General features: G+C 37.7%; 1 long non-coding RNA gene across 3 annotated transcripts; it reads right to left on the bottom strand.

Moving 5' to 3' along the window:
* Nucleotides 1-1,677: 1,677 nt before the first annotated feature.
* On the bottom strand, nt 1,678-25,709 carry LOC145626935 (uncharacterized). Of its 3 annotated transcripts, none has more exons than XR_014111193.1 (3): nt 25,695-25,709; nt 3,140-3,262; nt 1,678-1,918 (listed from the first exon to the last, which is right to left on the bottom strand). It is a non-coding gene; the product is annotated as an uncharacterized LOC145626935 (long non-coding RNA). The 3 variants fall into 3 exon arrangements; XR_014111191.1 differs by lacking the exon at nt 25,695-25,709 and adding an exon at nt 3,726-4,150; XR_014111192.1 differs by lacking the exon at nt 25,695-25,709 and adding an exon at nt 3,746-4,150.
* Between the last annotated feature and the right edge of the window lie 342 nt (nt 25,710-26,051).

Below are 26,051 nucleotides of genomic sequence, written 5' to 3'. Positions count from 1 at the left end.
AATAATTCTTTGCTTTAGAAAAAATATAATCATGTCTTTCGCCACCAAAACTTTCACCCAATACACTCATGAATGGTGTCGATCTCTTAATGCTAGGGAGAGAAAAGAATTAGATTTGTTCCACTTGGGGGGAATTTATGGCATCAAAGGGGTAGAACTTGACTTATATTTCATACATACCGCTCTAGAATTTTGGAATGTTGGTACTCATTGTTTTAGAATAGGGTATGATGAGATTAGCCCTTTGTCAGAAGAATTTGGTGCTATTTTAGGCTTCCCTACAATAGACCTCATAGTAATCCCTAGAGTAGATGCGTATTATTATAAGGATTTTGAGTGCTTCTTTAATTTAAAAGAAAGGGATTTATCAAATATAGTAGATGGCAACATAGTGAATTTGAAAGAATTTGCACGCCATTATTTTGATAAACCTCTTTCTTAATTGTTTCATATATATAGAAGAAGGGCGTTCTTATTTTGCACGCTTAATCAATTTTTTCTTAGTAGTGGTAAAAATAATGAAGGTCAATAAATTATAACCACCGTATTAGAACAAATTGAATCAGGGAGGAATCAATTGCCATTTATAGTTGGAGAGACTATGATTAGTCTTGATGAACTGAAAAGGGACCTAAAAGCACCTTTACGCGGCTCTCCAATTTTATTACGGGTAGAAAAATAATATTTTTAATTACAGAAATTAAAAAAAAAAAAAAAATTTGTATTGTAATAATAATTTATTTGCACCGCAATTTTTTTTACAGATGTGGCTAATGGAAAGGCTAGGATTAATTAGCCCCCGCGGACGATATTGAGAAGTATACTCCCAATTGCTTTGTGAGGAGGAAGAAACGCTTCCCTAAGATTAGACTCCATGGGTGGAGAAAGGTCTTCGAATCCCGCAATTTTGCTATCAAGTAGGTCTTCCCATGGTGGAAAATAGAAAGGATGGTCGGTGTCAACAAGCAACCTTTCTGTCGTCTTCCAAGTTTTTCTCGCGTGACTTATTATTATCCCTGCAGGGTAAAAAGACAATATGGCTTCACTAGTAGAAAAAGGCTTATTTGCGTCGCTCATTTATAGTGTATTTGCGTCGCTTCTATGAGCGACGCAACTGCTCGCGACGCAAATGACTTAAAAGTCATTTGCGTCGCTCCTAGGCGCGACGCAAATAAGAGTCATTTGCGTCGCTCCTTTATAAAGGAGCGACGCAAATAACTCTTCTAATAAACTTGTTTTTTGTTATTTGCGTCACTCCTTTATAAAAGAGCAACGCAAATGACTCTTATTTGCGTTACTTCTTTATAAAGGAGCGACGCAAATAACTCTTCTGATAAACTTCTTTTTTATTATTTGCGTCACTCCTTTATTATGAGCGACGCAAATGACTCTTCTGATAAACTTCTTATTTGTTATTTGCGTCACTTGTTTATATTGGAGTGACGCAAATGACTGAGTAGACAATACAAAATTGTTGTATTTGCGTCACTTGTTTGTTTAATGAGTGACGCAAATGAGGTGAATTTTTTTTTTTTAAAAATTATAATAATTGCCTTGTATATGTTTGTAGTACCTGTTTTCCTTGCTAGTGGTATAAAGTAATATGCTAACGCTAATAATTTAAATTAAAATGCAATATTATTGAATGCAAATGTAAATTTCAGCAGAGTCTCAAAATTTTACAACTCAAAATTATTGATATCATCAACCAACACAAGAACAAAGACCAACCCAAAATGTTGGTACCCCAAATACATTCATTTCAAGCCTAAGAACTAAAACAAAAAAAAGTCTAACAAACAAATGGATTTAGCTAAGTTTAAATCTAAATTTCAACATTGATCATGAAATAGTTTGACTAAATATCTCGAACCTCATTTATCTCCTCCCCATTATAAGGTATTGTTCTTCAAAAATCCTGTTAACACAACACAAAAACAAAAACTAATCAATTCAAGAGTGTAGCCAATTTAAAATAAATTGATGAATTAGTAGTGAAAGATATGACAACACATACTAACAAGATCCTCATTACTACGGTGATGTTGAACTGTTTCAAACATATAGTACACGACATAGTAGCCACATCTCACTTCCTCCCAATTTTTGATGACACTACACGCTCGTATCATAGCCACAAAGTCAATAGAATCATTCAACTCATTTCAAACAAGATAAAACCTAAGCATGAAAAATAAGAATACTAATCATATCATTCTCACCACATTTTAAAGAGAAAAACATCTCGGATTAGAACTTAATTCACAACTTTAAAGAGAAAAACAGGCCATTATATTCAGTTTTGATAAATTTATATCCATGATTTAAGGATCATACATATATTAAATCAAAATCAATCTTCTTCAATAATTCTTCCTGTAAATTCTGCGATTGCAACTATTACAGTAACTAATGGGAATTCTAGTAACGTATTATTCGAATTTTGCATTCTTTACAATGTTAGCATCATTCATTGACTCCAGAGTAAGATCATGATACCTTCGATTCGAACACTTGGTGATGAGGACTACTAAATATTAGATTTCAGCTAGAACTCTACAGAGTTAATATACTGCTGGAAGGTTGGGTGATTATTTCATTATTTGATTAATAACATACACAAAAACTATGGACCAATTTAAGCTACAATTGCTATTAATCACGGCCCTAATAAGTTTAGTCCTGTTTTACCAAAGTTTATATGTCTAGCTTAAACATGTTCATTGTACCTGTCTTCTCGTACACAAAACAAAATGAAAATTGTAGTGCTATTATTCTCTTAAAATACGAAATGCAAAAACAGAATGCCATCAACTCATAATCACTTTATCAGTAAGTAGTAATTAACATCATCATTTCAATTTGAGGTAAACAATATCATACACAAAACAAAGGAATAACATTGTGTCATTATTTTGACTACTTCTCTTAAAATTCTTATTCGGTAATGAAGAACTAGATTATGCCGCTTCAATTGTAATTTTTTTTTAAAAACTTCAATTTTAATGTTAAATTACCTTTAATATGAGAGAAATCAAGTAAGAAATTAATTATTACCTCAAATTATATAACAACTAAACCAGAAAATTCACTGAATAACAATAAGATTAGAGTTAATCTAAATATAAGAGAGAGAAACCTTGACATTATCCCCTGCAATTCACAAACAACTCAACAACAAAATAGCTATCTGCAAAAAATTGCCCACTACACTAGGCCAGACCACCGCACTCACCATCAACCACAAGCACCTGCTGCATACCTGCACCAAGTAATTCACTAATCTAACTTTATATCTAGATACAAACACTCGATCAAACAAGAAAAAGTCAATATAATTAAGCAATACTCTAGAAGTAATCTGATATAGAAACAAATACTTTATTTTTATAATGGAAAATCTACAAATTTTGTAATAAGAATCTATTATTACACTAAATCAATAATCTGACAAAATTCCAATCAACATATAACAAACTAAACAGAAATTCAACTATAACACCAAATTAATTTTTTTAATTTCACGCCAAAATCAATACACACTCATGAAATTAAATTTTGACCCTACATCATCTACTAAGTTAAATTCCTTATAAAATTAAAATCATTTCGCAACTCTAATTACAGTAAAATTAAAAACATCATATAAATCAATAGCATAAAACGATAACTTAATAAAATAGTTTAAATCAATCAAAATTAAATCATTTCGCACTTCTTATTACCTAAAACGATAATTTCGCACCTCTTATTACTGTCAACCATCTCCACTGCTTCCCCTGCTAACCATCAACAGCAACACCAACAAGCAGCAATCCCTTGCTAGCCTCGATGTAGAGTATTTCATCTCGACTATCAGTGGTTTTAATAGTTCGAATTTCGTGGGGGTTTTGGTCGATTTTTGCTCAAAAATAGGGTGTTTTGCCTCGGATTTGCTTGAAAATGGGGGGTTTTGGCTTGGATATTTTGGGGTTTTCAATTACTGGTTGAATTTATTGATTTTGGGGTCAAATTTGTTGGTTTGGGGTCGAATTTATCAGGGTTTTGCTGTTGAATTCGCTAGGGTTTTGCAGTACGAACGACAACAAGGCAGCGCTGGAGATTCGGCTATTTAGACGAATTTCTTGAGGTTTTGATGTTGAATTTTAGGGGAATTTTAAGTTGAAGCTGCTAGGGTTTTGAAGTTCGAACGGCGACAGGCAGCAAGAGTGTTTTATATTGAATGTGAGGAAGAGTTGAGTGGAATGTAATTGTAATAGTCATTTGCGTCACTCAATAAAGAAAGAAGTGACGCAATTTACTCACAAAGCTATTTGCGTCACCTGTTAATAAATGAGGGACGCAAATAACATTATCTTTTGCGTCGTTTTTATTTATGAAAGCGACGCAAATATGAGTAAGCTGAAATATATCAGACTTTTGCTTCGCTTTGTAGTTAATGTGCGACGCAAATTACTTATAGTGAAGCTAAAATATATTATTTGCGTCATTTGTTTCTACGAGTGACGCAAATAAGGTGACGCAAATGAGCATTTTTCTACTAGTGCTTGCTTCAGAATATTCCTTCCGGGGATCTTCGTCCTCCCTATGAGTACCCTGTTTCTCAAGAAGTGGACAGATTTGGTGCTTACTGGAGTGCTAGACCTTTATGGGAAGTGTTTACCCAAAAGGTTCCTCTTTCTTTTCCCAATGATGTGAAGAAGTGGTTGCTGAGGAAGCCTTCGAAGGATTCGAAGAAAGATCAGGGTAAAACTGATGTGAAGAGTCGTCTAGGTGACAGGGTGATTCCTACCAAGGAACGCTTAGGTGCAAGAGTTGAATTCAAAACACCTGCAATGCCTTGGAAGAAAGGTGTCACCAAAGATAAAGGGAAAAGGAAAGCTGACACCACGAATAAAAAGACTTGGGTGGAAAAGAAACATGGAGTATTGGCTGAAGGGGAGACTATCTATTCTAAGATTGAATGTAGGTCCTTTAAAGGATGCCTACTAGCTAAAATTATGGATGAGGAGGAGGAAGCAGACAAAAATTGGAAAAGGGCTAGAAAGGAAAAGAAAGATTAGGAGCATTGCTTAACTTTCAATTTATTAGACTTAGTTTATTTTTCATTTAAAGTTAATTTAATTCAGCTTTATATAAATTCCATCAATAATGTAATTTTATTTTATTAATGAAATTTCAGCTTTTAATTAAATTATTTACTTTAAATTTATTTTATTAAAGCAATGAAAACCGAAAAAATTGATTTTTCAAGAAATTCTTCGAGTACGGAAGTCGAAAATTTTCCAAAAAACACCGAGATTTGCCCAGAATTTATTTTGAAATTGGCGCCACTTATTTGCGATTGGCGCCTGCCAGTGCAGTCTGGCGCCAGGCGCCAATTCCATCGGCTGGCGTTGATGGTTGTTGGCTGGCGCCAAGTTTTTCTCTGCGACGCCGATAATTCGCCGATCTTCTGTTGAATTATTAACTAATTCTGGGACACGAGAATGTCGAAAAATAAAGTGGCTGCACCCGTAAAGGGTTGCCTACGTATCCTTTCTTAAGGAATCAGGCCGAACGTAGCTCTCTTGAGTATCATACTCAAGTAATTATGGGTAGTATTTCTTAAGTTGGTCAAGATTTGTCATGTTCGAGAATTCATTGCCATCCATATCAGTTAGTTGTGCTGCACCTCCTGACAGGATTGTTTTGACAATGTAGGGTCCAGACCAATTAGGTCTAAATTTACCCCTTGGATATAAATCATTTTTCCTTAGTGCTTTTAACACCAAGTCTCCTACTTTGATATTTCTTGTTTTGACCTTCTTATTAAAATTCCTAGCCATACGAGTCTGGTAACACTGAGTGTGATGTAGAGCTTCTAGTCGCTTCTCGTCGAGTAGAATCAATTCTTCATATCTTGCCCTAGTCCATTCGACTTCATCGAGTTTACTCTCTAACGCAATGCGTAGAGATGGTATTTCTAGTTCGACAGGTTGTACTGCATCCATTCCATATACCAAGGAAAATGACGTATTTCCTGTTGATGTACGGATTGACGTGCGGTAACCCCACAATGCGAAGTGAAGTTTGTCAGGCCAATCCTTATAATTTTCCGTCATTTTCTCGATGAAAGTCTTTAAATTTTTATTAGCTGCCTCGACTGCTCCATTTGCTTTAGGTCTATAAGGGGAAGAATGATGATGTTGAATGCCGTATTTTTGTAGCAATTCTTCACATTCGGCTTGAAAGTGAGTTCCATTGTCACTTAACATTTCATGTGGGACTCCGTATCGACAAATAATATTTATCTCGATAAAGAGTGCTACATGTTTTGCAGTGAGTTTAGCGTACGATTGCGCTTCGACCCACTTTGTGAAGTAATCGATTGCTACTAGGATATATTTGTGGCCTCCTGTTCTTAGGGGAGTAATTTTGCCAATGATGTCAATTCCCCATGTAGAGAATGGCCATGGCGATGTGTAGATGTAGAGCAAAGATGGAGGAACATGTTGAAAATTGGCATAAATTTGGCATTTAGGGCATGTTTTTACGTATTGATGGCAATCCCTATTCATTGTAGTCCAATAATATCCTTCTCGCATTATCTTTTGGACTAACATTTTACCATTTATATGAGTTCCACAGATATCTTCGTGGACTATCCTTATTACTCTTTATGACTCCTTTTTTCCTACACATAAGAGAGCTCGACCCTTAGGTACCGTTTTATGTAGCTCGTTGTCTATGAGTACATATTGGGAAGCCAAAAGCCTTAATGCTTGTTTTTCTCTTTTGTCAGCATGAGGAGGGTATTCTCCTTTGGTGACATAATTGAGTATGTCCGTGTACCACGGTTCTTCTTTTTCTTCTTGGACTACTTCATTGTCTTCTATAGCCTGGATGTATGCTTGTTTGTGCCTTTTTTCTGTAGTTAGAGGCATTTTCTCGATTTCCGTGGGAATCCTAACCATTGAGGCTAATCTTGCCAGGGCATCAGCAAATTGGTTCTCTTCCCTAGGTAGATATGTGTAATCTACCTTCTCTAACTGATCGGTAAGAGTTTCCAGATAGGTTTGGTAAGGGGCTAGGCTTTCGCTCCTTACTTTCCACCTTTTAGATATTTGATTGATAATCAAAGAAGAGTCTCCGAATATTCTTAACTTTTTCACTCCTAATGCCAAAGCTGTTTCAAGGCCTACCACGCATGCTTCATATTCAGTAGCATTGTTGGTGACGTCAAAATCAAGCTTTATGGAGATTGGAACATGTTCTTCTTTAGGTGATACTAGCAATACTCCAACGCCACATCCCTTTTGGTTCAAGGCTCCGTCGAATTACAAGGTCCAAGTATCATCTTCAGTGACCATTAAGTCTTCATCCGGAAATTCATTGTCTTGTATTGGCGTCGAGTCTTCTATTGGAAAATCTGCTAGAAAGTCTGACACCACGGATCCCTTGATAGCTTTTTGTGGCATGAACCTCACATCAAACTGGGCTAGATTGACTATCCATCTTGATATGCATCCATTGAGTGTAGATTTCTCGAATATATACTTGAGTGGATCTAATCGGGAGACTACAAAGACGGTATGCACTAGCATGTAATGTCTTAACTTGGTTGTGGCCCACACCAAGGCGAGGCACAACTTTTTGAGCGGTGTATAGCATGCTTCGTGTTTGAGCATTTTCTTTCTTAATATAACCTAAGAGCTATTCCGGGAAGTGCTGGTGCTAATACGGGAGGGTTTGCGAGATAGGCTTTGATCTTTTTAAAGGCTTTTGACACTCGTCATCCCATATCACCGGTACATTCTTCTTGTGCTTCTAGAAAATTGGTTCACATATTGTCGTCAGTTTTGATATGAACCTACTTATGTATTGCAACCGGCCAATAAATCCTCGAATCTGTTTCTCAGTCTTGGGCGGTGGCATTGACATGATTGCCTTGATCTAAGTTGGGTCTACTTCTATTCCACTAGAGCTTATGACGTAACCCAAAAGCTTGCTTGAGGTGAATCCAAAAGCACACTTAGATGGATTCAACCTCATATTATATTTTCTTAGCCTTTCAAAAAATTTCCTTAAGGCTACTTGATGGCCTGGACGGTCTTTTGATTTTACAATCATGTCGTCGACATATACTTCGACCTCTTTATGCATCATGTCATGGAGTAAAGCAGTTGTTGCACGTTAGTAAGTAGCACCCGCATTTTTTAACCCGAATGGCATTACCGTGTAGCAGTCAGTGCCCCATGGTGTTATAAAGGTTGTTTTCTCCATGTCTTCTTCTGCCATGAGAATCTGGTTGTAACTTGCGTATCCATCCATGAACGAGATAAATGCGTGATTTGCCGTGTTATCTACCAGAATATCAATGTGTGGCAAAGGGAAGTCGTCCTTTGGACTTGCCTTATTTAGATCTCGATAGTCGATACATATCCTTACCCTTCCGTCTTTCTTCGAAACTAGGACGACGTTGGCGACCCATTCGGGGTATTTGGATACCTTGATGAAACTTGCAGTTATTTGTTTTTGAAATTCTTCTTTTATTTTAAGAGCTACGTCAGGTTTCATTCGACGTAACTTTTGTTTTACGGGTTTCATTCCTGGAATTAGTGGTATAGTGTGTTGAGCTATTTCTCTATTAATGCCTGGCATATCTTCATATGACCAAGCAAATACATCGATAAATTCTTTAAGTAAGTTAATTAAATCGGTTCTTTCTTGTTTATTCAGTGTTAATCCGATTTTAACTTCTCTTTTATGAGTTGAATCATTTGAGATATCAACTGTTTCAGTTTCTTCAATTACCGGTGTTTTCTTTTCGAGTGTTTCCATGGCTTTAATAATTTCTTTGTCTTTTTCATTGTTAGTTAAGCAATGCTCGTCATCTTGGGTTAGAGAAGAACACGAGAAGTAAGGAGAATGAGAAATATTATTATACTCTGAGATCATTACATCAAAGAGTGATATGTCCTCAGGAACTAGATTATTTACTATCATAGGAGGAGAAATAGGAGGGGGAAGTGCTACTACTAAAAATTAAGAAGACTCTAAAGGGAAAGACTCAGACTCAGACTCTGACTCAGACGACTCTTCAAACATCGGTCCTTGCCCTGTCATGATGGATATCTTCCTTTTGCTTGGAGTAGTCACCTTGATAGTCTTGCGCCATCCATGTAGGGATTTTTCAGCTAGAGTGATTAGCTTCGAGGGATCGAAGCTTTCGCTTTGTAGGACTGTTTGAATGAGCGAGGAGTTATCCTCTTTATAAGTTGGCTCATTCTTTTCTTGCCCGAACAGTAATCCCATGACGTTAAACTCAAAGCATGGGGGTGCTTTCTCCTTGTGGACGGGAGTTGGGATTTCATTAGTGAAGTAGCAATCCAAGAAAATCTCGAATCCCGGTTGTCTTATGCCGTTTACAACAAATGGCTCGGGAAATTTATGGCATGGATAGTCCTCCCCTTCTTTTATAAATTGACCATTAAGCGTAAGGGGGTACTGGTCCATTGTGATTGCTTTCTTTTGAATGCGAGCGTCCCTACGTGCTTTTGAATTTTCCTAGGCTCGCTTGAGATCTTTCCGAGTCGGTTCGAAACCAAGTCCAAAAGTGTCTAACTTAGGGAGGTCAGGTGACTCCAGCGGTTTTGCCACTCCTTTCTTCTTTCCTAGGGTCATCCCGGGAAAATGTCCTTGTTTCTTCAGCATGGCATTGACAATCATGTTGGAATGGGGGTCATGGAAAAGAGGGGTCCTTTCATCCTCCTGGATTAAAGAGACTTCTTCGTTAAAGCCCCATAAATCTTCATCATCCTCATCGTGCTCCACATTAATGATTGGGTTCTCTATAGATTTGATCCTCATAGGCGAAGCATCGATGGTGATTAGAATTCCTCCAACTATAGCTTTTACTTGTTGGTGGAGAGACGAAGGGACGACCTTTAGATCATGAAGCCAAGGGCGTCCCAACAGCAAGTTGAACGAAGCTTTAATGTCTACTACTTGGAAAGTAGTAGCATGTTCTATTGCTCCTGCCGTTACATTTAGGGTAATCTTGCCAAGGGCTTGACGACGAGTGTTGTCGTAGGCCCTTATTCCTTGTGTAGACGGAGTTAAATCTTCGTCCCTAATGCCGAGCATCCTCGCAGTTCTAAGTGGACAGACGTTGATGGCCGATCCATTGTCTACAAGAGTCATAGGAACATTCATCCTCTTGCAAACTACTGTGAGGTTTAATGCCTTGTAATGTTTGTCACCTTCTGGGGGTAAATCTTTGTCAGAAAAGGTGTTCAATTTAATTGGACTAGGAAGGTCACTTCTGAGGAAGTTGGCCAATCCCTCAGGAATAGTGTCAGAATCTATCCCAATTTTGTCCAAGGCATTCATTACAGCCAGCCTATGTTCTCGGGATGTTGCCAGAAGTTTCCATACATTCATCTCAACTTTTGTCTTCTTAAACTGCTTAACAATATCGTTGTCTTCAATGATAGGTATGGTAACTTGTTGTGTGGTTGGCATAGGTTGTGTTGAAACGGGAGGTTGCATTCTCCCAAATCTTGTGAGGACGTCTATCGATGATACTTCTTCAGCCCAAATGTCATCTGTGGTGTATGACACAGAAGGTGTAGGTCCTACTAGGTCCTTTAGATAGACATCTTCTTCATCACTGTCCCAAACTCCATTAATGGTAGCATCCTCTTTTTGTTGAATTTGGACTAGTTTCTTTTCATCAATCATTTTCTAAACCAAATCCTTGAATTTGAAACAGTTTTCTATAGTGTGACCCCAGATTGATGATACTGACAGTAATATCTATCTGTCCTTTTCAATGATTCGAATGATCTCGGTTTGAGAGGTTTGATCTCGCCACTCTCGGAGAGCATTTCAGTGACTTGTAAGGGAAAATGCTTTGCCTCATAAGTCGTTCCCACTGGTGTGAATTCTCTTTTAGGTTCATCTTTCGGAAGTGGAAACTCATCAAATTTCTTTTGGAATTCGTTCATAGCTTTGAGAGCTTCACGTAGTTGATGCGATACTTCCCTCATAGACAGTGTGAGCAATTGTATATCTTCCTTACTTGCCAGTTCTGGAAGGTTATCCTTGACATCAAAAAAGATTTCCTCTTCCTTTTCTATGGCACGGCTTTCTTTGACAGGTCTAATGAGAGATGAGGGGTCAACCTCGTTTTCTTCATCAAAAATAGCCTAGGTATGGGCGAGAGCTGCATTGTCAATGCTTGGCTTCTTACTGGCAGGGGGCAATGGTAGCTTGTTGTTATCGATTAAGTCTTGGAGAGCTTCCTTAAGCTTCCAACAGTTTTCGGTGAGATGGCCCCTACCTTGGTGATACTTGCAGTGTGCATAAAGGTTCCAATTAGCCGACCTCTTCTCAACTGGTGGGTCCCCAAATGATCCAATAGGAGTTATAAGACCTTTTGCATTTAATCGATCAAATGCGGTGTCATAACTCATGCTAATAGGAGTAAAGTTCCTCCTAAATGGTTTCTTCTGTCCTTGATTGTTCATAGCAAGGACTTCTCCTAAATTAAAAGTGCTAACGTTGTTTGAGTGGGCGGTTTTGGAAGAAGAAGGATCGTCGTTCTTCTTTCCTTTCCAGCCACTGTTGGAGTTATTGTTGGCAGCTTTTAACTTAGCCAAGTCATCTTCAATATTGATCTCAATGTCATAAACGGCTTTGAAGGTATGGAGGTTATTTTGATATTTAAGATGCTTGGAATATTTTTCTTGAAGATTTTTGATGAAAAGCCTCACAGATTCTTTTTCACTTGCCACCTCAATCATCTTAGCTGAGGTTTCCCTCCATTTGTTAAAGAAAGAGGTGAAGCCTTCATTCTCTTTCTGCTTGAGGATTTCAAGTTCCCTAGCTATGGTCAGTCTCGACTTGAATGTTGCACTTGTACCTATCAACGAAAGCGTTTGCTATGGACTCCCAGGTAGAGGTCTTTCCTTCTCAAGAGAAAAGAACCATTGTTGGCAAACGGTCTCGAGAGATAGTGAGAACAATGAAGGGAAAACTTTCTTATCGATACCCTTAATACTCATTACTGTTTCAAATGCTCTCAAATGAAAGTAAGGGTTGTCAATGCTCTTAATTTTGGGATGTCGTTGGCGTTGAACTTCTGTGAAAGAAGATCTTTGTCCACCGAGACCCCTTGTGATGTAAGTTCTTAAAACTTGTAGTCGCTAGACAACTTGCTTAAACTCTCTTGCATGAGGTCCATCTGTTGTTGCTTCACGGGATCATCGATCTTGAGTGCAAGAAGCTTCAGTGTCTCAGTCACGGTAGCCAGTTGGTTCTTAAGATCATTGACTTCTTCTTGTGTTGCCATTATAGTCTTAGATTTTCTCTTACGAGCTATGGGTTTGTCGAAAAGTTGGACTTGTACGAAGAGGTTGTCTTTGATTAACCGTCCTTCCTTTCTTGACCACGCGCTGTAAATTAAACCATTTTGCGTTTTAATTACTTGACTTGAATCAACTTGACTTTATGGTTTATTTTAAGGAGGGGAGAAAAAAAAAGAATAAAGTAGAAAAGGGTGCATATTTTTGGCAAAAATAATGTACATATTTTTAGGGAACTAAGTGTTGAGTCACTTAAGGTTTTGAGTGATGACAAACAGCTGACTAGCTGGTTCTTGTTGGTTTTATATTATATCAACTGACATTTTGAACAGGAACAGCTATCCCAAGTACTTGAGGCAATATGAAGTTCTTTTGAATCAAAGCATTCAAGAAATCTGTATCAGAATGTTCTATCAAGGAAGGCCGTCAAGACTTGAAGATTATGAAGTCTCTCAGATTAGGATAGTTGATCTTTGTAGTCTTTATAATGTTAAGTGTGCATGGATGTTTGTACGTGAGCTATCTGTATCCCTTACTTAGAATATTTAGTGTTGTAGAGATCAGGAAAAGTTGACCTGATCTCTAGGACACTAACAGGTTGGGAAACAGCTGCTTCGTAGCTTGTTTCATGAACCTGGACATTAGTTCAGTAAATATTTTCTGGAATATATATTTCCTATCCTTAGAGAATATTTACTAAACTAATTGATTCAGTTTATGCAGAGTTGGAGATGAATTATTTCGCATATAACTTAGAATATATTATTCTACCCATTTATGGAAAGTAGAATAATATCTTAGAATATCTCTTATTTACAAAATAAAAGATATTCTATTTACCTAAGTTATGATCTGAAAAGATCACGAAAGAATTCATCTCCCAACCTTATAAAAGCATATACTCGATCAGAATTTCGAGTGAGCTTTTCTGAAAAACTTCTCTATCTTTGAAAGCTCGAAATACACTCTAAGGGAAATAGTTAGTTCATCTCTTACAAACTATTTATGCACACAGTAAGGATTGTTTTGTAATTATCTCTTGTAAGCTTTGAGTAGGAAGCATTTAGAGGGAAACAAAGGGTTTGTATTGAATCACTAAGAGGTTAGTGATTGGGTAGCATTTACGAGTGTGAGTGCAAGTGCTTGTGAGTTCAAGTGCGAAGTGACACCTAGAGTTAGGTGTGGGGATCACGAGTGTGATCATTTGTAATTGCTTTTGTTTTTCAGAGTTGATTAATAAAAGTAATTAGGGTAGTGGAGGACGTAGGCTCAGAGTTGAGCTGAACCTCGTTAAATCTTTGTGTTGATTATTTATTGAATTTTCTGTTTCCGCTGCAGGACCAGTTCATCACCTGGTCCCCCTACATAAATAGAGAAGAAAATCCAATAATTCTTAACACTGCCCTGTACTCAATTCAACCCCCCCCCCCTTCTTGAGTACCAGCTGCACTTTCAATTGGTATCAGAGCCTCGGCTTCTTGTAAGGGTAACACCTAGAGAAGTAGATCATGAGTACTCAGGAAATGAATGCTATGGGATATGACAACAAGACACCAAAGTTCAATGGGAAGAACTATGCATGGTGGAAGAACAGAATCAAGAATATCATCATTGGCATTGATTATGAATGCTGGTTGGTTGTTAAGAATGGTCCCTTGACCATTGAGAAGTCTGATCCAGAAGGGAAGCTAGTCCCAAAGACTGAAGATGAATACATCTCCACTGATTACAAAAAGCTGGAGAAAAATGCTAAGGCTATGTCAATACTGCAACAGGCCATTGCTGAGAATGAGACAAACATGATCTCAGCATGCACCACTGCCAAGGAGATCTGGGATACCCTTGAACTTGCCTTTGAGGGTACCAGTGAGGTAAAAAGGTCTAAAATTGATTTACTTATGTCAAAATATGAATCTTTTAATATGTTTAAGGATGAAGATATTAATACTTGTTTTGGTAGATTCATGACTATTGTAAATGATTTAAAATCTCTTGGTAAAAGCTTTACTGATGAAGATCTTGTTAGAAAGATTTTGAGAAGTTTGACAGGTGAATGGACTCCCAAGGTTACAGCCATTTATGAGGCAAAGGATCTTTCAATTCTATCAGTTGAACAGCTGATAGGTTCCCTCATGACCCATGAAATGCTGGTTGGATCTAAGTCAGAGAAGGTACCAGCAAAAGGAATTGCACTAAAGGGAACAGTCGAAGATGAGGATGATGAAATAGGAATGATGGCTAGAAGGTTTGAAAGAAGTTTCAGAAACCAGAAGGGAAAATTCATCAAGGGTAAGTTTAATAATGCATCAAATAAAAAATCTAACAATTTCTCTGCAACAGGATGCTTTAAGTGTGGTGAGAAGGGACACCTTGTGAAGAATTGTCCTCAATGGAAGGACAACCAGTCCAAGGAAGCAGACAAGATGGCCTACAAAAAGGCCATGGTTGCTGCTGTCTGGGGAGATACAGACAGTGATGAAGAGGGAGATGATTCAAGTCAGTCAGATGTATGTATGACAGCAATACTAAATCAAAGTTCAGAAGAAGATACCAGGTACAGCAGAGGAACCAGCTCAGATGTCCACTGCCTCATGGAAAAGAAGCACCCCTTGGATCAACATCAGGTAAACATTGATCAGATCAAAAAGGATATGCTCTTTTATGATAGAGAAAACTTGATGGAATGTGCTAGTAGTGCTTTAGATCAATGTTTAGAACTTGGAATTGCTTATCATGATTTTAAGAGAAAGTTTAAAGAAAAGTCTAAAGAATATGATATTGCTAATTCAAGTTGTGATTTGTTGGAAAGTGTCTGTGCTAACTTGAAGCAGGAAGTAGCTGAACTAGAGATTGCTTTAGATCAAAGCAAACTTGAAATTCAGAGAATAAAATCTGATATGGGTTTATGTGATGACAGTGATGATGAATGTGAGAAACAGTTTACAAGTTGTGTCATTAACGTGCTTGATTATAGTGATGATGACTTGTACGACTTTGATAGTATAAAATCTAGGGCAAGTGCTCTGAATAGGTCTAAACTGTTAGAAGGATTCAACTTGTTAGTTGATGATGTAGAGAAACTATATAAAGCATATGTCCTAGTTAAGGACAGCAAAAGTACTGGTTCTGAAACTGTTTCTAGTAATATGCATGATGAATGTGAAGCTAAAATTTGTAGCTTGCAGGTTGAGTTAGCCCAGCTTAGAAAGACTAATTCATGTGATCCTGTAGTTTTGCATGATTCAAGTATTTCAAAATTGCAAGCTGAGCTTGAAAGAGCTAAGCTTGACTTTGAGATAGTTGTTGACCAGAAATTATCCCTGCATGAGAAAATGAATTTAAAGGATAGAGAGTTCATAGAATTTAAGAAGAGAATGGATAAAGTCCTCCAATCCCAGAACTCATTGAACCAGTTAACCTTAACTGCTGGAAACAGTGGTAGAAGGGGACTTGGTTATACTGGGAAGGGGAACAGGAGGAACTGGTCTCCCAGAGATACTACATGGTTACAGGAGTATAAGAAAGGTAAGTATGTCTTAGCAAAAGACATGCATGTGTGCTATCATTGTGGCAAGAATGGCCATAAGAAATATGAGTGTAAAGACAGGAAAAGTAGATTGGATAAAAATGAGAAAAATGTTAAACAGATTTGGGTTAGAAAAGACGTGCTTGAATCTGTTGTTGGAAAGGGACCCAAAAAGATTTGGGTTCCTAAAGCTAATGTTTAAATTTTTCCTGTGCAGGCTGAAGTGAGAGACAATACCTACTGGTATTTGGACAGTGGCTGCTCAAGACACATGTCAGGGGATAGGAAACAGTTTCTCTCACTTACAGCTCATGAAGGGGGAAAGGTGACTTTTGGTGATAACAGCAAAGGTACCATTCTTGGAATTGGTAAGGTTGGTAAGTCACTTTCCCATGCTATTAGTGATGTATATTATGTTGATGGTTTACAACATAATCTCTTGAGTATTTCACAATTATGTGATAAAGGTAATAAAGTTGAGTTCAAAGACAACCTTTGTCACATAGTGAATTTGCAAACAAATGAACTTGTCTGCCAGGGATTCAGACATGAAAACGTTTACATTACTTATTTAAACCAAATCCCTGAGAACAAGTCCATCTGTTTGAGTGCTGTTTCTGATAGGGACCAGTGGCTTTGGCATAAAAGGATGGGACATGTCAGCTTTAGACTTCTTAACAAACTCAGGTCTCAAGAATTGGTGATAGGCCTGCCTAACATCAAGTTTGAAGCAGATAGAGTTTGTGAAGAATGTGCTAAAGGGAAACAGGTCAAATCCTTTTTTAAGCCAAAGAAAACTATCAGTACCAGCAGACCTCTAGAACTTATTCATATTGATTTATGTGGACCCATGAGAGTCCAAAGTAGAAATGGTTCTAGATATGTGTGTGTCATTGTTGATGATTATTCCAGATACACATGGACTCTATTTCTGTCTTCTAAAGATGAAACTTTTGATGAGTTTATTGTATTAGTAAAGCAGGTTCAGAACAAGATCAATCATCAACTGGGTGCCATAAGATCTGATCATGGATCAGAGTTTGATAACTATAGCTTCATAGAGTTCTGCAGGGAACATGGAGTTTCTCACAATTTCTCTGCCCCAAGAACTCCTCAACAAAATGGAGTAGTTGAGAGGAAGAACAGGACTTTGGAAGAAATGGCAAGAACAATGCTCATTGAGAGTTGTCTCCCCAAGTCTTTTTGGGCAGAAGCTGTAAATACAGCTTGTCACATGTTAAATAGGTTGATGTTAAGGCCTCAAATGAAGAAGACTCCATACGAACTTCTTAGAGGAAGGAAACCAAACATAGGATACTTCAGAACCTTTGGTTGTAAGTGTTATGTGCATAATAATGGTAAGAACAGCTTGGATAAATTTGATCCAAGAAGTGATGAAGCTGTTTTCCTTGGTTATTCTTCTCACAGTAAGGCATATAAAGTATTCAATAAGAAAACTTTGTGTGTTGAAGAAAGTGTTCATGTAGTCTTTGATGAATTTAATATGTGTTGTGAGAATGTGCAGGTTGATGACTTAGATGAGATAGGACTTTTGTATTTTACAGGAGAATCAACTGATGTTTCCTTAGAAAAACCAGGTTCACATACTGGTTCACCAGATGCTGCTGGTGAAGGACTTGGTCACAATGAAGGAGATCCTCAACAAGTGGATACTCATGAGGATGGAGATGAAGGCCCCCAAGTAAATGGAGAAAGCAACACCTCAGGGGGAACAGAAAACTTTCAGGACAAGTTTTCCACCCAGGTAAGGGAGGTAGGGGGAACATCTCAGCATACTGGTCCATCTGTGCAAAACCAATTCGATGGCACAAATGAACCAGGGATGCATGATGGTTCTGATGGATTAAATGAGAATGCACCTAGATCTAGCATTTTTAAATATAAATCTTCTCATCCTACTGAACAAATTCTGAGTGATATCAGTAAAGGCATTCAGACTAGGAGAGCAGTTTATGAAAACTTTTGTGCATTTTTCTCATTTTTATCTAATATAGAACCAACTGACTACAAGATGGCTTTAAAAGATCCTGATTGGGTTTTGGCTATGCAAGATGAATTAAATCAATTTGAAAGAAATAAAGTGTGGCATCTTGAGCCAAGACCTGAGAACAGGTCAGTCATAGGTACCAGGTGGGTCTTCAGAAACAAATTGGATGATCTGGGTACTATAGTCAGAAACAAAGCTAGACTGGTCGTGCAAGGTTATAATCAGCAAGAAGGCATTGATTATGATGAAACCTTTGCCCCAGTAGCTAGACTTGAGGCAATAAGGATCTTGATTGCCTTTGCTGCTCATAAGAACATTAAGCTCTTTCAAATGGATGTTAAGACAACATTTCTTAATGGTTATTTGAAAGAAGAAGTATATGTTGAGCAGCCCCCTGGCTTTGCTGATAGTCAATTCCCAAATCATGTATATAAGCTGGACAAGGCGCTCTATGGTCTTAAACAAGCTCCTAGAGCTTGGTATGAAAGGCTGTCCAACTTTCTGATGGAACATGACTATAGAAGAGGAACGGTTGATAAGACCCTCTTTATCAAAACCAGGAATTTTGATTTGATTGTAGTACAGATATATGTAGATGATATAATATTTGGTGCTACTAATCAAATTTTGTGTAGTGAGTTTGCAGATCTGATGCAAAGTGAATTTGAGATGAGCATGATGGGAGAACTAGGATTCTTCCTAGGATTGCAGATCAAGCAAACAGTTGATGGGATCATGATACATCAACAGAAGTATCTAAAGGAACTAATCAAGAAGTATGGATTGCAAGACAGTAAATCATATGCAACTCCAATACCTACAAATGCAAAGCTAGACAGTGATGATAAAGGAGAGAGCGTGGAAGCTACACTGTTTAGAGGTATGATTGGTTCTCTTCTCTACTTGACAGCTAGTAGGCCAGATATAGTGTTTTCTGTGGGATTGTGTGCACGTTTTCAAAGCAATCCCAAAGAATCTCACCTAAAGGCTGTCAAGAGAATATTTAGATACTTAGTAGGAACAGATGATCTGTACTTGTGGTACCCCAAAGGTGGTTCAATTGAACTATTAGGATACACAGATGCAGATTATGCTGGATTCCTAGTAGACAGAAAGAGCACATCTGGTATGGCACATTTCTTAGGTCCCTGCTTGATTTCATGGGGATCAAAGAAACAAAATTCTGTTGCTTTATCCACAGCAGAATCTGAATACATAGCTGCTGCAGCTTGCTGCTCCCAGCTGTTGTGGATAAGGAACCAGTTGAAAGATTTTGGTATTTTCTATGAAAATGTACCTATTTTATGTGATAATACAAGTGCTATTAACATTTCTAAGAATCCTGTGCAGCATTCCAGGACAAAGCATATTGAGATAAGACATCATTTCCTAAGAGATAATGTTGAGAAAGGTCTTGTAGAGCTGAGTTTTTGCAACAGTGAAGAACAAATTGCAGATATCTTCACTAAGCCATTGGGTAAAGAGTCTTTCTGCAAGTTTAGAGTCATGTTAGGTCTGACTAGGTCAAACTAAGAGACCTCTCTCAGCTGTTTTTCCCCAATGATTGGCTAATTAAGTATTCTTTAAATGTGTGCGTGCATCATACCTTTGCAATCTGTCTATTATCTCAATGTTAATTGCTTATCTCTATGTGAGCAATATTGCAGCTAATCACTTTCAGGATTGAAGGCCATATTGAACAGATAAGCAACTGTTTCAGTAACCCTACCAGCAGAGGAAACAGCAGCAAATACAAACGGATTAATTTTGAAATTAATTTCAAATTAAACCGTGAGAAAATATTTTTTATATTCTTATTTGATTTTAAAATCTTTAAAATATGGCAGTTATTTTCCTCCAACGGCAATTTGTTCTGACAGTTGCAATTATGGGCAGTTGTTCATTTATGGAAGTTATTTCCAAATTAAAATAACTTCCAAATATCTTCTGATCCTCTGATTTTATTTCTGATTGTCTCTATAATTCCTCTTGCTATATATTTGCTTCCCTTTCTTTGCTCCGTGATTATTCATCATTCATCAAAAATTCTCAACTTCTCTCTCTACACAAGATCAATTCTTCGAAGCTTAGACAAGCAACAATGGTGAGAAAGGCTGGAACTGGAAGGAAAGGAGGAAGGAAAGGAGGTTCCAAAGCAAGTTTGGCTAGTTCCCCCTCGTCAAAATCTCAAGAAACAATCAAGGATGTTCTTATGAACGTCTCTAAGCAGACTCCTTCACAAGCAACACCAGAAATCAACCCCTCTGAAACTGAACCCATCAAGGCCGTTCCCTTGAGACAAACTCCTTCAAAAGAGAATGTCTTGAAGGAAATACCTGCTTCACCATCAAAGACTAAAACTTTAAACCCTTCTCCACAAAAATCCAAATCCAAAAAGGCCCCAAAAGAGAAATCCATCGAAACCCTCACTCAAATAACTGAAACCGTTTCTTCAAACCCCAAATCACCTTCTGAGGGGGAACCTGTTAAAAAGATAGCCAAGAAACTTGAAAAACAGTTAGAGGAAGTGGCTGATGAAGGATTGGATGAGGAGAAGGAGGACAAGAAGATGGAGGAGGATCTAGATGTAGTGGTGACCAAGGTGGTTGCTGGTACCACTACTGGCTCTGTAAGGAAAAGGCAGACTAGGGCTGCTTCAAAGGTCATTAAGGGCTCAGAAGAGAAGGAGACTACACCATCTGAGCCTAAGAGAGGAGAGAAAAGGAAAGCAACATCATCTGTTTCCCGTATCTCCAAGACTGCTAAAGGTAAACAACCTGTTAACCCCAGTACTGGTGCAACTTCTTTAAGTTCTAGGACTGTGTTATCTGGTTGTGGTGTTGAGAATGAATATTTTGATATTCCTGCTTTGAGTCAAGTTAAGGAACTTCTTGAGTTCCAAGGATGGATGTCTCTGTTTAATGATTTAAATGATGCTTTTGTTGGTCCTGTTCGTCAGTTCTTTGTTAATCTAAAGCAAAACATTGATATGTCTGTGGCATCAACTGTTTCTGGTAGTATTGTACATGTTTCTGAGTCTGTTTTATCTGAGTTGCTGGGTATACCTAGAGATGGTTTTGGTAGATATAGCAGTGATGGGTGGCCCCTAATGGGAGGAGTAACACCTGAGGAGGTTACTCAGTTTTTGTTTGGAAAGAAGGAAGAAGCTGGTTCCCCTAGTGACTTTAGGGAGGCAATTATGTTGGTTCTGCACTCCATGTGTTTGAAGGTCTTTCTGCCCAAGGGTCAAGGCAGAGGTACAGTTAGGATCATGGACATGGTCCTGATCTATCTGATCCTGAAAAAGGTTAAGGTTAATCTGCCTGCTCTAATGATGGAGCACATGTTGTACTGCCATGCTTCATCCCACAACTCCCTGCCTTATGGTTCTTTTATCTGCAAAATCATCAAGGAGCAGAATCCCAAGTTTTCTTTTTCTGGTGAGGTGGTGAGTCTTCAGTTGTTCTCCAAGAAAATACTCACTCAGAAGAAGATTGACTACTCTGGAAAGAGGCTGACTTTTGTAGGTCAAGAAAGTAGCCCAAGGGATGCAGGGAACCAGGAGGAAATCACTCCTGAGGATGTGGCAATGCTTCTTGCCAAGTTGGAAAGGCAGGATGAGAGGATCATAAAGTTGGCTGCCAGTCTAGTGCAGGCTGAAGAAGAAAGGAAGCTTGATAAGCTTATGAACAACAGGAAATTCCTCACTATTTGCAGGGTGATTGATCACCTGTTGCCCCCAGAGTCTGGGATGCAGTTTGACTCTACACACTGTAGGATCATTGAGACGGATGATGAGGAATCCTCCAGTGAGAAGGGTCCTGATGCTGAAAAAGGAGAAGGTTCTGAAGAAGAGGAAAATGAATCTGATGAGGAAGAAGAAGAAGAGACAGAGGAAAAGGAGAAGAAGGAAGAAGAAAAGACAGCTGAGGAAGGTTCTGACTTCGAGGAGGAGATCAACCCAGAGGATGAAGAAGAGGATGAAGATGATGATGAATGATCACTTCAGTCTCCCCCACCCCTTCCATTAACTGCCATAATATTTGCTGTTCCCCCACACTGCTAGACTGTTTTTCATGCAGTGTGGTTTCTATTATGTTTCTAACCTTATGGTGTGTAATCCTGAACAGTTTTAAGCTTTTTCTGTTTCATGTGATTGAATAACCTGTTTGTGCTACCCTACAGCATTGAGATTGATCAGTGGTTGAAACTACTGATTTTTGGCTTACTTGCGATATTTTGGTGTGCAATTCTATTTTTTGAATGCTTTTTAATGATGCCAAAAGGGGGAAAAGCAGGTTGATGTTTCTGAAAAGGCCTTGTTAGACAATTAGATTGAGTCTTTTATTTCCTTGAGTCAGATAATCACAAAAACAAGTTAAAATAGAGAGAACAGTTAGATTAACTAACTGTTTCAGTGTCTTTTTCCAAAAATCCAAAAACAAGTTGTTTCTTTTAAATGAAGATGGCTATCCTGGTCAGTCATCAGTGTCATAAGTCTTTTACACAAGATATCCCCTGTGTAGAAAGTCTAGTAGAAAGTCTTGTCTTCTTAAGTGTAGATTAGAACTTTCTTTACTTTGCTGTTTCTCACTAACGTGCAGGTGCAGGAAACTTCAAAGTGTTTGTCATCATCAAAAAGGGGGAATTTGTTGAGTCACTTAAGGTTTTGAGTGATGACAAACAGCTGACTAGCTGGTTCTTGTTGGTTTTATATTATATCAACTGACATTTTGAACAGGAACAGCTATCCCAAGTACTTGAGGCAATATGAAGTTCTTTTGAATCAAAGCATTCAAGAAATCTGTATCAGAATGTTCTATCAAGGAAGGCCGTCAAGACTTGAAGATTATGAAGTCTCTCAGATTAGGATAGTTGATCTTTGTAGTCTTTATAATGTTAAGTGTGCATGGATGTTTGTACGTGAGCTATCTGTATCCCTTACTTAGAATATTTAGTGTTGTAGAGATCAGGAAAAGTTGACCTGATCTCTAGGACACTAACAGGTTGGGAAACAGCTGCTTCGTAGCTTGTTTCATGAACCTGGACATTAGTTCAGTAAATATTTTCTGGAATATATATTTCCTATCCTTAGAGAATATTTACTAAACTAATTGATTCAGTTTATGCAGAGTTGGAGATGAATTATTTCGCATATAACTTAGAATATATTATTCTACCCATTTATGGAAAGTAGAATAATATCTTAGAATATCTCTTATTTACAAAATAAAAGATATTCTATTTACCTAAGTTATGATCTGAAAAGATCACGAAAGAATTCATCTCCCAACCTTATAAAAGCATAAACTCGATCAGAATTTCGAGTGAGCTTTTCTGAAAAACTTCTCTATCTTTGAAAGCTCGAAATACACTCTAAGGGAAATAGTTAGTTCATCTCTTACAAACTATTTATGCACACAGTAAGGATTGTTTTGTAATTATCTCTTGTAAGCTTTGAGTAGGAAGCATTTAGAGGGAAACAAAGGGTTTGTATTGAATCACTAAGAGGTTAGTGATTGGGTAGCATTTACGAGTGTGAGTGCAAGTGCTTGTGAGTTCAAGTGCGAAGTGACACCTAGAGTTAGGTGTGGGGATCACGAGTGTGATCATTTGTAATTGCTTTTGTTTTTCAGAGTTGATTAATAAAAGTAATTAGGGTAGTGGAGGACGTAGGCTAAGAGTTGAGCTGAACCTCGTTAAATCTTTGTGTTGATTATTTATTGAATTTTCTGTTTCCGCTGCAGGACCAGTTCATCACCTGGTCCCCCTACATAAATAGAGAAGAAAATCCAATAATTCTTAACACTGCCCTGTACTCAATTCAACCCCCCCTTCTTGAGTACCAGCTGCACTTTCACTAAGTATAGTTTTTTTTTTATTGGAGGATTAATATCCGACTTACCCCCTTAAAAAAAATGACAGAAAAAAACGCGCGCACAAGACTCTCTTAAACATGGTCAAAGTATGTGTATTGGTGTGTGCGTTGAGTGTAATTGACATGCTTGGACTCTTGTGTAAGACCATGGGACTTAGTGCCTAAACTCGTTCATCGACTCAAATAAGTATTATTGACAGCGAAATTTAACCGAATTAGTTAGCAAACTGATTAATTAGACCCTAGGTGATGACTCGACCAATAATCCGAACTGTCGGCAAGACGCTAGGACTGGCGTCACACCGTGGAGATTGGCGCCAGACGACAGGGCAGTTGTCAGACGCTACACTCCATAGTGTGGCGCTACAGCTCAGACCTTGGCGCTAATATTGGAGCTTCTGTCTGGGACTGTTTTCGGTGTTATTAGCCAATTGGGGTATGCCTAAAGTCGTACTAAGTTAATTCTGATTAAAATAATAGACTTTATTGACTCAAATTAATTAATTAATTAAGCAAAGTTCTTTAAGTCATTAATTTATTTAGTCTCAACAGAAGTCAAACAAACGGTTAAGAGAAACATAGAATATAAATGCACAACAAATAATGCACATTTAGTCAAGTAGGCACAATATGATGCAATGCGTTTGCAACCTAACCATGGCTCTAGTTCTCTAAAGTTCGGGATATGGTTTAGTCAATAAAGGGTCCATGGTTAATTGTCCGGATGCACCGCGCAGAAGCCTACCCGTCAAGGGTTGGCGCGAGTGGATAGGACACCGCGAGTTTTTAGAAAAAATTCGCTTCCATAGTTTGGTGAATTCAACATCTCGGACGTACCCTTTGTTGCACGGAGCGTTCAATCGGGTAGATGGAGCATGAATTTCCAGAGGGTTATGTCCATATGTAGAACACATATGGGTTTCAGAAAAGTGAGAAAAAATTCGATCAGGAAGTAGGATCGAGCAAACAATACGAAAAACTGGTCAAAATTAGAACGCATATTTCTAGCTCGGTATTGGGGGAAATTGGCGCCAGCAAACAGAGACTGGAGCCAGCTTTTAACTGTAGCGCCTGGCGCCAATACTGGCGTCTGGCGCTACGACTAAAATGCTGGCGCCAAGCTCTGGCCCCTGACGCTACTTCCCACATGCCTCAGCAGCTATCTGTGCTTGATAAAAGAGTCCCCAACAAGTTTTAGGAACTTGTAAACCGTTCATAGGATGAAGGTTACACCCCTTAACGATCCAAGAGATCGTCAACTCCATAAGGTCTAGAACCAAATAAGGGTTTGGGAATGAAGGTACAAATCCAACCTAAAAGAGATTGAACCTGCCATAATAATAGGCCTCTACTTTATTCTGATCGTATTCATGTGCGCTTTTCAATTAACATGTAATCAATAGGATTAACCCTAAACCTGTTTAATCTATGTTGGTTGAATATTAATGCACAAATAAATCTATTATTGGCAACCACTTGAAATTATAATCACATTAACCCAAAAAAAGATTATTAATTATGTTATTAAGCGTGATTACAAAGACAAATTCCCGTTAAACATGCATAAAAGGTGTGATCAAGCAATAACAATAATAAATATTATCAAGCAACATAATAACAATCAATATCATCTTAAAAATAAATTATAATTAAAATAATCATATCAACATTAAAGCATAATAATAGCAAGATCCTAGGCATGATACTAACAAGATTAATAACAAACCCTAGCATGTCACTAAACAATAAAAATCAAATCTTTAACCCTGACATGATACCAACAATCATAAATATTAGGAAGAACATAGGAAGCATCGCAACAATCATATTTAATATTAAAGTTACCCTAGACATGATACTAGGAATATCATAATAACAATGTAAACATGATTTCTACATCATAATATCAATTAAAACCATTAAAGCACTTACTTTGATGCCTCGTACCTCTTTCTAATAACAAAATACACACGTTAGTAACTTCAAGGAAAATAATAAACAAAACAATCAAATTAAATAATTGAAAGAGAGATTTAGGACCAAACCCTCAAAAATTAAAACCTTTCACGTCTAGGGCGAAGGCAACTTCGAATATGGCTAGGTGTTTCTAGATCTTGTGAATGCGGAATTTTGTATTTGAGAAAAAGAAAGAAAGAATTAAGAGAGAATTAGAGAGAATTGATGATGAATGAAAACTAATTGTAGGTGATAATTCATGAGAATTGGTGAATGAAAACGGATTTTTTATTACGTTATTTATAGAGAAAATCAGCAAAAAGATAAAATTAA

Source organism: Chenopodium album, chromosome 4, assembly GCF_948465745.1.
Source record: "Chenopodium album chromosome 4, dcCheAlbu1.1, whole genome shotgun sequence".
Lineage (NCBI taxonomy): Eukaryota > Viridiplantae > Streptophyta > Magnoliopsida > Caryophyllales > Amaranthaceae > Chenopodium > Chenopodium album.
This window is presented reverse-complemented; position numbering and strand designations above follow the sequence as displayed.